The sequence below is a fragment of the Rhopalosiphum padi genome, chromosome 2, assembly GCF_020882245.1.
Source record: "Rhopalosiphum padi isolate XX-2018 chromosome 2, ASM2088224v1, whole genome shotgun sequence".
Taxonomy (NCBI): Eukaryota; Metazoa; Arthropoda; class Insecta; order Hemiptera; family Aphididae; genus Rhopalosiphum; species Rhopalosiphum padi.
In genome coordinates this window covers 25,559,094-25,571,566 of record NC_083598.1, presented here as the reverse complement: position 1 = coordinate 25,571,566, position 12,473 = coordinate 25,559,094, and the positions used below count along the sequence as shown (strand labels likewise).

At 24.7% G+C, this 12,473-nt stretch overlaps 1 long non-coding RNA gene across 1 annotated transcript; it reads right to left on the bottom strand.

The window, feature by feature from the left end:
* Nucleotides 1-623: 623 nt before the first annotated feature.
* Nucleotides 624-3,088, bottom strand: LOC132921555 (uncharacterized). Its single transcript, XR_009660904.1, has 3 exons — nt 1,141-3,088; nt 972-1,080; nt 624-871 (listed from the first exon to the last, which is right to left on the bottom strand). It is a non-coding gene; the product is annotated as an uncharacterized LOC132921555 (long non-coding RNA).
* Between the last annotated feature and the right edge of the window lie 9,385 nt (nt 3,089-12,473).

Here is a 12,473-nt window from a genome sequence, read left to right as displayed (position 1 = left end):
TTTTCCTAAAACACTGCATTATAAATTATCATTGATTGGATACAGTATAATAATATAATATGGGTAAAAGTTTAATATATCCATGAATAATGTAGCTTTTTAACTATAAGTAATAAAATAATGAACATATCGTTATTAATAGTTTAAATCAAATTTGAACTTAAAATAACTATAAAAAAAATTATGCTTATCTAGTTTTTAGATTTTTAGATTTCAGTATGAGATACTTATGAGAAACTTAGAATTATATTTGTACGCCTTATTAACTAGAACAATTGCACTTTTTATATATTTTCAACTGTAAAATAATTTTAAAATTTTCATGATTACCAAGAATTTAGTCAACATTTGAACTTGAAATGACTATAAAAAAAAATGTGTCTAAATATTTTTACATATCTATAATATAAGAGCACAAATTGTGTGACATCTTATACTAAATTTTCAAACATTTTTATAAAGTGAATAAATGATTATTTTTTTTTATTTATTTAAAATAAACATTTGGTAAAAATTTAGAGTACTGTTCTTTTTAAAAGCACACAAAAAAAAATCAACTTTGTCGGAAACTGAATTCGAATGAAAATTCCTCCGTTTAATGTTAATTTTTTTTCCTGGTTATTTTAAAATAAATCGAAAATGTTTACCTCACTAATAAGTACAAACTAAATCCAATTCACTATTTAAAATAACCTTCAAGATTGAAGCATTATTCAACTACTTATGGTGTATTCAAAATATAAAAATATACATCATTGTAAAATCAAAATCAAATAGTTCCGCTCAAAATATTAAACAGGATGCAGTAGCGTTTTTATATAGTTAGCAGACTGCAGCTGGTCGTGCAGGTCACGGCTCAATCGTCACTCTGCTGCAATGATGCAATGTCAAGTTAATATAATAATTTTCAACATTCAAATAAATTCTTTCAAAATATATTTTTAATATGTTTATCGTTTTTCCAAGTTTACCTGGACGGTGTATTATTGTCTTATTGAAAACAAAAAATCCGCTAAGTTTCTCAATACTTTAACAGTTAATTTTTTATCTGTTACAGCAATCTGTGACGCGAAAACACAACTGCAACAATAAATATATATTATATACATAAATAAAAGTTATATTAAAACACAATATTACATATTTTGTTTCTTTTAAGAGGTTACTTGTTCATTTTTGAAAACTGTTTACGATATTCTTATATGCCGATGATAGTTCGTTTTGATATAAGTATACGGTAGGTAAACATAGATTAAAATAATAATCTACAATTTCTGTAAAATTCTAAGTGACATATTAATTATTTACATATTTATTATTTAAGTATGTAACAAACGGTAATCGATTATTATCACTAGTGATGTGGTTGCTTCGTAGTTCATCGCAGTTAATAATCCATCACAATGTAGGTATACAATTCCATATCCTTTCGACTACCACTCTGGAGACTACAATTCATCAGAACCCATAGTATATAATACAACAACGTCAGTCCGCCTTTCAGAAAACGCGTTTGCATAAAAATCTTAATTAGACTACTGATAGGTATCTGCGCGGTATATATAAATTCATGCCCATGCCCAATACAAAACGCGATAAACTTTTAAATTGGTATCATGAAAGCCGACTATACAATAATGATTATGAGTGCGTCGTAGAAGCAAGAAGCGTACATATATAATACACATAATAATATAGATGTTGAACGTTTTCCCTTTTTTATATCTCACGATGATTATTATCATAATATGATGATGATTGTCGGTATCCGAGTCATCCTCGGTCGAAAACAAATGTGTACAAGTTATCAGTAGTCAGTACAATGAGATTTACACCCGTTTCTGAGTTTCTCCACTTGTTCCTCGAGAATAATAATTGTCTTCGTTTGGATGGCCCAAATTTATTTTCATTTTTCACACGACTTTTATAACAGTGCAGTCTCTCACGGTCTAACGTGTTTTGATATAACGCAGATACACGATCGTATCAATATATTATGTATCGATGTCTGTTCATTATCACTGTATACCCACAAAACAGCTCTATAAATCGAAATCTAACGATATCAATAATAAAATATCAACATCTAAGAATGTTTGCAACACCAACAGATACGTCCGTTTAAACTTAGAGCAAAACACACGTAACGTATAAAAACAAATTTAATTTAATATTTTTGAAAAATCTAAAAACTTAACTGAAGTACGCGTTGTATACAGTGAAATAAAATTATTAATTGACATTTTGAATATATAAGAATACCATGAGAACACTGTTAAAAATTCTTTTCTTTTATAATTGTATATAATTTATATTATTTTGATTTTAATTCTTCGAACATCCGAAAATCCGCAAATGTATCGTAACGAATATTTTTCATTTAGGTATCCAATTGGCGCTTATAATATATAATTTAAATTGTACCAATATAGGTATCTTATTTTTATCAATTAAATATTTAATAAATGCTTTTATTTACTTAACTATTTTACTTTATATTTACAACAGAACTTTATAAATTAACTAATTGTTTACTTTTTCAGCTGTATCTTAGTTAATAGTTATAAAGAATTGTCCTGTGTAATGTTAAATATATTACTAGTTCTGAAAATTAACTGTGACAACATTTATGAATTACTCATGCATACCCGTCGCTCCCGTCGTTTATTTCGAATTTTTTTTCTGCATTCTGCAATAATTTTAAATATAAATTATATATATATTTATAAACTATCAAAAAAGTTTCCCAGAAAGTTGGTATAGTATGACTAATTTAATTATATTATAATTTATAATGCACCTATTCATTGTCTTCTTATTTAAACTTGAAATTAAACTCGATTATAATAATAATTTAGTTAATAGCTACCACATATGAGAACAAATTTTAAATAGCCATTGAAAAAATATGTTTCTTCCCTGTAGAATTAAAATATTTTTTTCTTTCCTCCGCCTCATTAACGAACATTTCTTTTTTTTTTTGATAATTTTCTCTGCAAATAAAACTATCTAGAAACCGCAATTCTGTCACCCATGTTCAAAATTTTCTTTTTAGTCGTAAATATAGAAACAAGTAGGTCAATGCGATTTGAACCTTGTTCTGTGATTTCGAGTAAATAAATACCTACTATAGTTGTTATTATCATTTGTTATTAGAATATTAATCAATTTGAAAGTGATTGCGACCAAACATTACCTACCACAAAATGTCAGCGTAACATCGATTTTCTACTAAAAAAATCATTTTCATTTTTCAGCCGTGGCAAGTGCACGGATTTCCCCAGAGTTACAATCATAATAAATTACGAATAATTTGTTTCTTATATATAAACTTTATTCTGATAAAAAAAAAAAACATGTATTTAAGCTCAATGTAATTTTAACGATTTATTACGATTGGTCTCTGTTATAACGATCACAATTCAGTTTCTTCTGATAATTATTTTAATTAATCACAACGTTCTTTCAAATATTTTTTTGATTTTTTTTTCAGTTTAAACAATAAAATATAAACACTAAAATAATATGTTATAAGTAAATATCTACATATTAATATATATTTATTATAATTTAATAATAACATGTTTATTTGGTATAAACAACCAATAAGATTATAATACATTTTGGAATTGTGAATAAAATTTAAGTAATTATCCACTTCCCAGCTTTTTAATATATTAAATCTTAATGAATAAAATAATCTGTTTTAATAACTAGCATTATTTTCTATGCACAATATTTTCGATAACATATTATGCTGTAAATAATAGAAAATTAAATCACGATTAATAAAACTAATAAGATTATAAAATATATCCTTAAAAATAGAGAATGACACGTAGTCTTCGTTCAGAATTGTTTTTCGTATACAATAATTTATCGTTGGATTCAGATCAAACATATCTATTAGAATTATTAACAGTGATGTCCATAATTATTATATTTGATAAGATAGATATTATAATCCAAAAATATTATTCAGTAAAGTGATTTTACTAGTTTTGAACGATGAATTTCATATTCTATTGTCGAGTTTTGTAGTATATAGTAATATAAATGTACAATAAATTAGTACTGTGTGTCTCTGCTTATTAACAAAGTTCAGTAGTTGGTACATTAACCTCGTAAAAATAATTACACACAAAATAAACTAAATTAAATAATACAATAATAATGAATAAGTACGCATTATAATAATTGTTGAGTATATTAGTAACGACCGATTATATTATGCACATTTATAGTTTACATGCCCGAAAAATGACGAAGGTGTATAATTTTGTTGCAATTCTATATAGTCTGATTATTTTAAGCATACTACTTATTGCCTAGGTAGGTACCTAATGTCTTGCGTAAACAGTAAACACGATAATTAAACACATATTCTACCTGTATTAATAAAATAATGAACGCCAGAACATCCAACAATAGGCATTTTATATCCATGTATATTATTAGCTAACTATAGAGATGAATTATTGCATGAAGGGCCAGGGGTACTAAAATTATGTAATTTTAATTGTTGGTGAGTATGAATAGTAAAATTATACAAGTGCCTAATTTTCAAGTTATAATATTCAATATTATTACATATATACTTACGGTTAATTTTTTTTTTAATCATTAGTTTTGTAATTATTATAAAATTAATTATTTTTAAACAGTTTGCAATGTTTATATTTTGTAGGTATTTGTTAATTTATACTTTGATATAATTGTATTCTTTTCTGAACCTTTTGCAGATTAAATTAGGGCATAATAATAAAAGTAATTCTTACAAACATATTTAATCATTAAATAATAATAAAAATATAATTAAAAATGTATTTTATTTTTTTAAATAAATTTAATAAAATTTTAACATTGTATTTTAAATAGATATTTTTAATTGATTAAGATATTAGAATCAACATGATAAAAACAAATTATAAAAATTTACACATTTCAGTATTAAATCTGATAATTCAAATATAATAAAATGTTAGAATGTGAAGATATTTTTCAAAAGATATAATTTCAACATATAAATTAATCATCATTCCACGCAAAATCTAAAATAAAACAGTGACACTTTCAAATTCAGTATACCTTAAGAGGACGCTACACCGCATGTGTTGTCTCTGTTTTACAAATGGTAAACATAGCAAAAACTGTTTTGTGTGGTTGAGAACCAAGAAGGTCACAGTCTTATGAAATGAAATTTTCACAACATAAAAAGGATAACTTAAGCTGTGAAATATTGTTTTAATTTTTTCAATATCGAAACTACAAAAAAAGTTATTCAGGTTTGAAAAACACAAAAATAATGGATTTTGAACCAATAAGAACTGTTTTTGTATAAGCGATATCAAAAAAATAAAAACGATATTTCACAAATAATACATTCTCAAATATATTGAATATATAGTCTTAACTATCACTACAGCCTTTCTGCTCCACACAAAACAGTTTTTGCTATGTTTTACATTTTGAAGATGTAGACAACATATGTGGGTGTAACGTCCTCTTAAGACTTAAATCACATATAAAAAAAAAAAAAAAAAGCGAATGAAAATGGGAATAGATACTATAATATTAAAATATTTATATATATTTATTATTTACAATAAATAATAATAGTTAAAAATTATTCAAACATATCATTTGAATTTATTTGTAATTAATAATTAAAACTTTAATTATTATATTATTAATATAATTATGGATAATTATTTTTATTGAAAATTAAAAAAAAATTGCAATAAAATAAATTACAGACGTTACATCACGTTATGTTGTATGTGTGTATAAGAGAGAGAGAGAAAACCTGGTGTCTGAAACGGCGATCATGAATTATAATATAACTTTAAGTTAAAAGCTGCGCTGAAACATTATGAACTCCATGCAATGGTTCAATAGCTCAATTAACATATATGACATATCGTGTCTGAACCGTTTTAAATTCAAAGAAACCATAACACTAAACGTCGAAAATGTTAGTCTATATGACTATATAGCAATTATTAGTTAGATATAGACTTTCAAAGTTCATCATATATTATGCACTACTCGTATTTACTTACCTGTATTAAAAATAATCCTAAATGAACAGTGAAAATAATATAATATGGTAAAAAAAACGCTAGCCAAGTCAAAGATCGACATGTAAAGTTTCTTGATTTTCAATTTTTAGAAATTTATTAATCGTATGCAATATGTATGTATAATGTATTTTATTTTCATTTTCATTTAGTGAGATAGATCCCTGAAACCGGAGAGCCGATTTTGTTGTTTGGGGTCTTGTTAGATTCACATTGGCTAGAAGAAGTGCAGTGAAGATTTTCAGAACTTTATATTTTATAGTTAATTCACTACAGAGCTTCAAAAAAAAAAATTAAAACACATTTTATTGGGCGTTTAATATGTGGCATCCTTATAGTTAACTAAAAAGAATATAGTTTCGCCAACGTATTTACACATACAATTAAATAATAAGTATTTAATATGATACAAGTTTGTATCGGTTTGCGCTTCGAGTTTACAAATTATTTTCTTTGTGACTTTTTAGTACACATTACACATGGACATTAGGTACACATACAAAATTATACAAGATGCCTGTGGAGTCCCGCGCGACTGTACTACGTTCACGAATTGATTTTAACGAAATCGACGCATAAATCCATACACAGATGACTCGCAAAACCACCTACCATGACGTATTATCTATACGTATATTACATTTAATAGGATTATACTCGTATGTCCGTGGCAAACCATATATTGTTGTTGTTTTTTTTTTTCATTATTCTTATTATTGTTTGCGCGAATAAACAACACATTGATTTCATACGTTGTTATTACTCCATTTCCTCTTTGCCTTCGAATTCTCCCGAATCATGCTAACGAAAATCATAGCGATAATACCGATTTGTATAAGTCTATCGAAGTTAGAAAGGGAGAGTATTGTTATTATATTATTATTATATACACATTATACGAATGATTATTATTTTTTTTGTGTTTATGTAATGTGCCGTTGCCTCTCAACACAATACACTGTGATGTATATATTATAATAATATTCGTATGACGACAACAAGTCCTCATCACTTTTTATCCGGATTTTGTGTATAAAGAAAATTACTTACAAAAGACACGTACACGTACATATTATATACTATATAGATAATAATATTATGGCATCGTATTAAAGTCTACTTTACGTTTACATTAAAATACGTGTAAAAAGTAAAATTTCTATGTAGCATTAGAGTTTGTTTGTTAAGAACCAAAAAAGCAAACTGCTACAGAATACTTTAAAAATAGCTCGTGTGCGAACACTCGCTTCGCTGCAGTGCTCATATTAATACTATTACTATTAATTTTAATTTTATCAATAGAAATTGATTTACTGTATAAACCATAAATACTGAATGATAAGCTACATATATTTACGCAACTATAGTTGGGGGGAGGGGGCGAAAGAAATTTTCCATTCTCAATCAAAAAAAACCAAAAATATTTTCTAATAAAATTTTACTATTATTTTAGGACAAATATTATCATCAATTAAAATATTGTGCATGTATTTTATATAATTTTGGTACTTACATTGAAAAAATAAGTACACCTATTATATTCCTAGCTATCTGCGAGTAGGTACTTCACATTTTGTGCACTCCCAAAAATATCGATCTATAACTGTGCTTACTGCTCATGCATACATATACCTACTACAGTGAAACTTCCGTATAACGAAGTCGAATATATTTCATTAAGAGGAGTAAGAGGGCGTTATACCCGCATGTGTTGTCTATGTCTTATTAATGTAGATCATAGCAAATTTGCGTTCAACAGAACACATTTTGTGATGTTAGCTTTAATATTAGAATAAATTTAACTATTATTAAATTTAAAGGTAAAAATATTATCTAAAAAATGTCATATATTAGTATATAAAAGCTTTTATTGATATTATCATTTTAAAGTGAGTTATGAATATTTTAAAGTTGTATATTTTACATAGCTAAAACTCACTTTAAAATGATAATATCAATAAAAGCATATGTCATTTTCTAGATATTATTCTTACCTTTAAATTTGATAATAGGTAAATTAACTCTAATATTAAAGCTAACATCACAAAATGTGTTCTGCTGAACGAAAATTTGCTATGATCTACATTAGTAAGACAGAGACAACACATGCGGGTATAACGTTCTCTTATACGGAAAATTTTGTAAAATGGAAGTTCGTTTATGGAAGTTTCATTATGTATATATTATATTGCAACAAGTTTTGTAAACTATCATTATAATATAAAAATTATTATTATTATTATTATTATGGTTAAAATATTAGTGTAAATCAATATTTGTAAAATATAATATTTTTAAGTATACCTAAGTAATTTGAACATTTTAATAAAATCTCAAGTTTTGTCTCCCATTATAACTATAAACTAAATTGGGAAAAATCTCAAAATATGACAAATTTATAGTTATTTAAATTTTAATTTAAACGACTCAGTATTGAAAACTAAATATTTACTAGTTCACGCTTTTTGGAAAAATCTAATGAGAAAATATTTAAAACCAATTACAATACACAAATTCAGTTGATAGAAAATTCAGAAATAATAAATAAACTAATAAGTCTATATATAACATAATTAGAAGTCATGGTTCGTAAAACTGCAGTAGGTACTTCTAATTCTAGAAGAAAAGTAACAATAAACATAGAACTATTATAATAATAACTATTTATAAATTATTGTTAAAACTATTTAAAAAACATATCATAATAAAAACAAAACACCTCTCTCCGTTCAGACTTAAAAACTAGATGATATAAATTATAAAAAAAAATAATTGAATTAAATAAACCATTGTTTTTAAATCAATTATTGATAATTATTTTAAACTAATGTAACTAAAAAAATGTTAACCTTTAACTCTTTAAGGTTCTTCATCCAAAACAAATTAATCAATTCGTTTACATATAATTAATCTAAGTTCAAAGAATGTCTTTTTTTAAAGCTATTTTTATATTTCGAAAATTATAAGCCTAGCTCTTTTTACTTTCTAACTATAGTTCAAACGTTTTATAATACCACGATGTGTATTGTTTTAAGCATCATTACATTTTAATCAATTAATTAAATATTATTTATAAAACTTTCACATTTGATTTTAATCGATATTTTTTTTTGTTTTAGTAAACATTGAACACTTCACTTAAAATTATTTATTGTTAAAAGTGCCAAGGAAAATTTTCAATTATTGACATAAACATTACATCTATTGCAACTGTATCAATTATATTAAGTAAGAATAATATAATAAAATATAGTCATCCCTTTATTTAGTGTCCAATACATGTATGGTTAAGTATACCAACAATTGGAGCAAAAATTATTTTTGCTTTATTTATACATATATTACCTAGATAGTACCTAGATATTGTTATTGTAATTAAAAACTTAGATACCTACATGTGTTAGTGTACCTAATCGTATACCTAATCATGTATAAATATTGCATTATGTGTGGAAATATTTTTAATACTAGTTTATTAAATCGTTATTTTAAGTGGAAAATCTTAGTTAAATTAAACAAATAGTTTTCGAACTAATTAAATTATGATTTTACTATTTTTTTGTAGAATATTTATTAACTTTTAATTATCTAAATGTAATTTATGTACAATAGTTTAAAGTTAATATCGTTTGTTGGTAATAATCACTCTTCCAACCGAAATTATTTTATAGAAAATAAAGGTACTCGTGAATAACTAGGTACATTGAGAAATTTATTAGAAATTCAAAAATAACAGTTAACGCGGATCATTATCCACACTAAGAACGACGTTCAAAGATATAAATATACATTTTCGTGTGACTTGGGGAACTAAGGAGAGGCTTGCACTCAGATAATTTTGAGACATTTATGGTCTTTCAACCGAATCGTCATTTCCCCCCTTCCCCTCCCCAACCATTAAAATGTCACTTTCGCTCCCGTTTATCTGATTTGCTAATGTCGGTACCAATCTTAGACTATGCCGGTTGTATATATAAAATATGTATATATATATATATATTACTTATAAACTGCACATAATATTATTTATATTAAAGTGCTTGCTCATTTCTATAGATACACATAATATATCATTTATATATAATCTCAACAAATAATTAACACTTGTAGTATATAATACCCACCTACCTCTATGATGGGCACATGTAAAATTCCGCCACAAGTATCTTTTTTTAGTGTGAACTCTGCCAGAAAAAAAATAGGTAAAATTGAGTTTGTGTAAACTTATGCAGAAAAGAAAATTATGCAACATTATAAAATTAATACCTATAATATAATATATATTATTAATTAAAAAAAAAAAGGTATAATTTTTATAATAATAATAGTTAGACATCTGGCGGAGTTTACAATCACCCCTAGATTACATACCCGTAGTACCCATTTATTGTTTAACGAAAATTAATCGAAAAAAAGCATAATATACCATGGTCATAGTATTAGAGCATTGACATACACCGCTGTCCAAAAATGTAATCGAAATGACAAAATACGTTCTAATAAATAGCCACATAGGTACTCACCTAACTAAAACAACTAAAACTCTAAAACATGGGGTGCTAAAACTGTTGACAGTTTACCAATTGATGGTATTTCACATTGCACTGAACCTCGTATAGTTATACTTAGGTACATCTGAAATAATTCAAATAACCAATACTTATTAAGATACTATCGATACATATACCTATAATTATTATTTGAGACTCGAGTAACCAAACTTTTCGTTTAAAAATTAAAATATATATCATGAAATTGTAATGTTGTTCTTATAATAGGTAATAGGTACTCAACACTTTGGATTATGCAAAACAACTTTAAATAGGTACAATATAGACATATTGTATTCTAAATATTATATGCAATTATACAAAATACATAATCATCATAATCAATCAAGCACATTATTTTCTGAGTCACTCAACAATTCAACAATAATAACCATAATGTATTTATTATAATTTATAATAAATAAATTTATTTTAAAAAGTAAAAAAAAAATGATTATTAAGTATTTTTCAGTATTTATTTTTTCATTATCCCAGTAATATATTTTTTTTAAATTGTGTGTTTGTATATAATCTATCATACCTAATACCTATAACAATCTATATTAGTAGCATATCACATTTATGGCATTTTATCATGCATTTATGTCCACAAAATTATAAAAAAATCATTCAAATGTAACCATTTTTGTACATTTAAAATACATGAGACAAGATGTTATGCATTATGCCTAAGTTTTGCATAAAAATAGACACAATAGATCATTATAAAATCAATTCCTTTCAGACTCATTCCAATCACAATTCAAAAATAAGTTGGTCTGATAAAACACAATATAAAACAATACAGAAATTAATTTTGATTCAAATATCAATGATACAAACTCTTAAAAATTTATTTAAACATACCTTTATATCATAAATATACCTTCATCTTATTTAATAGTATAAATATAAGTAATAATGTACAAAATATTTATAGTTGACAATATTTTTATATCAAGGATAAATGGTTAATAAAACAGTAATACATTCATTTTCAAAAAACCTTCAATTTAATTTTGAAATTACAATGCATAAACAATTTAATGCAATCTTAAAGAAAGCAAACAAAACTAATTTAAATAGTTTCCAATTAGAGTCTAAAATTTCTATAGGTAGCTAATATTTATACATACAAATGAACAATTATTTTAAAAATCTGTTTACTCATACAGTATTTTTTAAACGTTTTAACCTTTATTTAACTTAATATTTCATGTTTCTAATATATATTACAAAAACTTTTCAAAACATACTATATTAGTATGTGCTATATAATTTAAATAATAATATTATATACTTGCAATGTTATGTTAAATTTAGGACATAAACATTATAAATACATAAGAAAATAATACATAAATAAAATAATTATATTCATATTTAAATAAACTGTTATTTTCATTATTTTCTCAATAATTGTTTAAACATTAGGTGTTTTAATCACATTTATAAATTAATTTTAACAGGTTTTAAATAATAAATAATTTTTGCGAGGACTAATATCATCCTCTATCATCTGAACTTAAATTATTCTAATTTATAACATTAATGTTGTTAATACTATTAAAATTATCTGAATATAACAAATTTAAACTTGTATACAATTAACAAATTTAGTAGTATTATTTAAAAAAAACACATAAGAAGACATAATAGGAGTATTGAATAAATTACAAAATAGGAATATGTTATATTTATATTCAATGATATTAATCATGAATTGTAAAATACTAAATTTATATTGTACATACATAGTAAGAGTTTTGTGTTACATAAAAATTGTATTATTTATAACTTAAAAGGAATAGGTAGAACACACTATATAAAAATTAAGGATGTT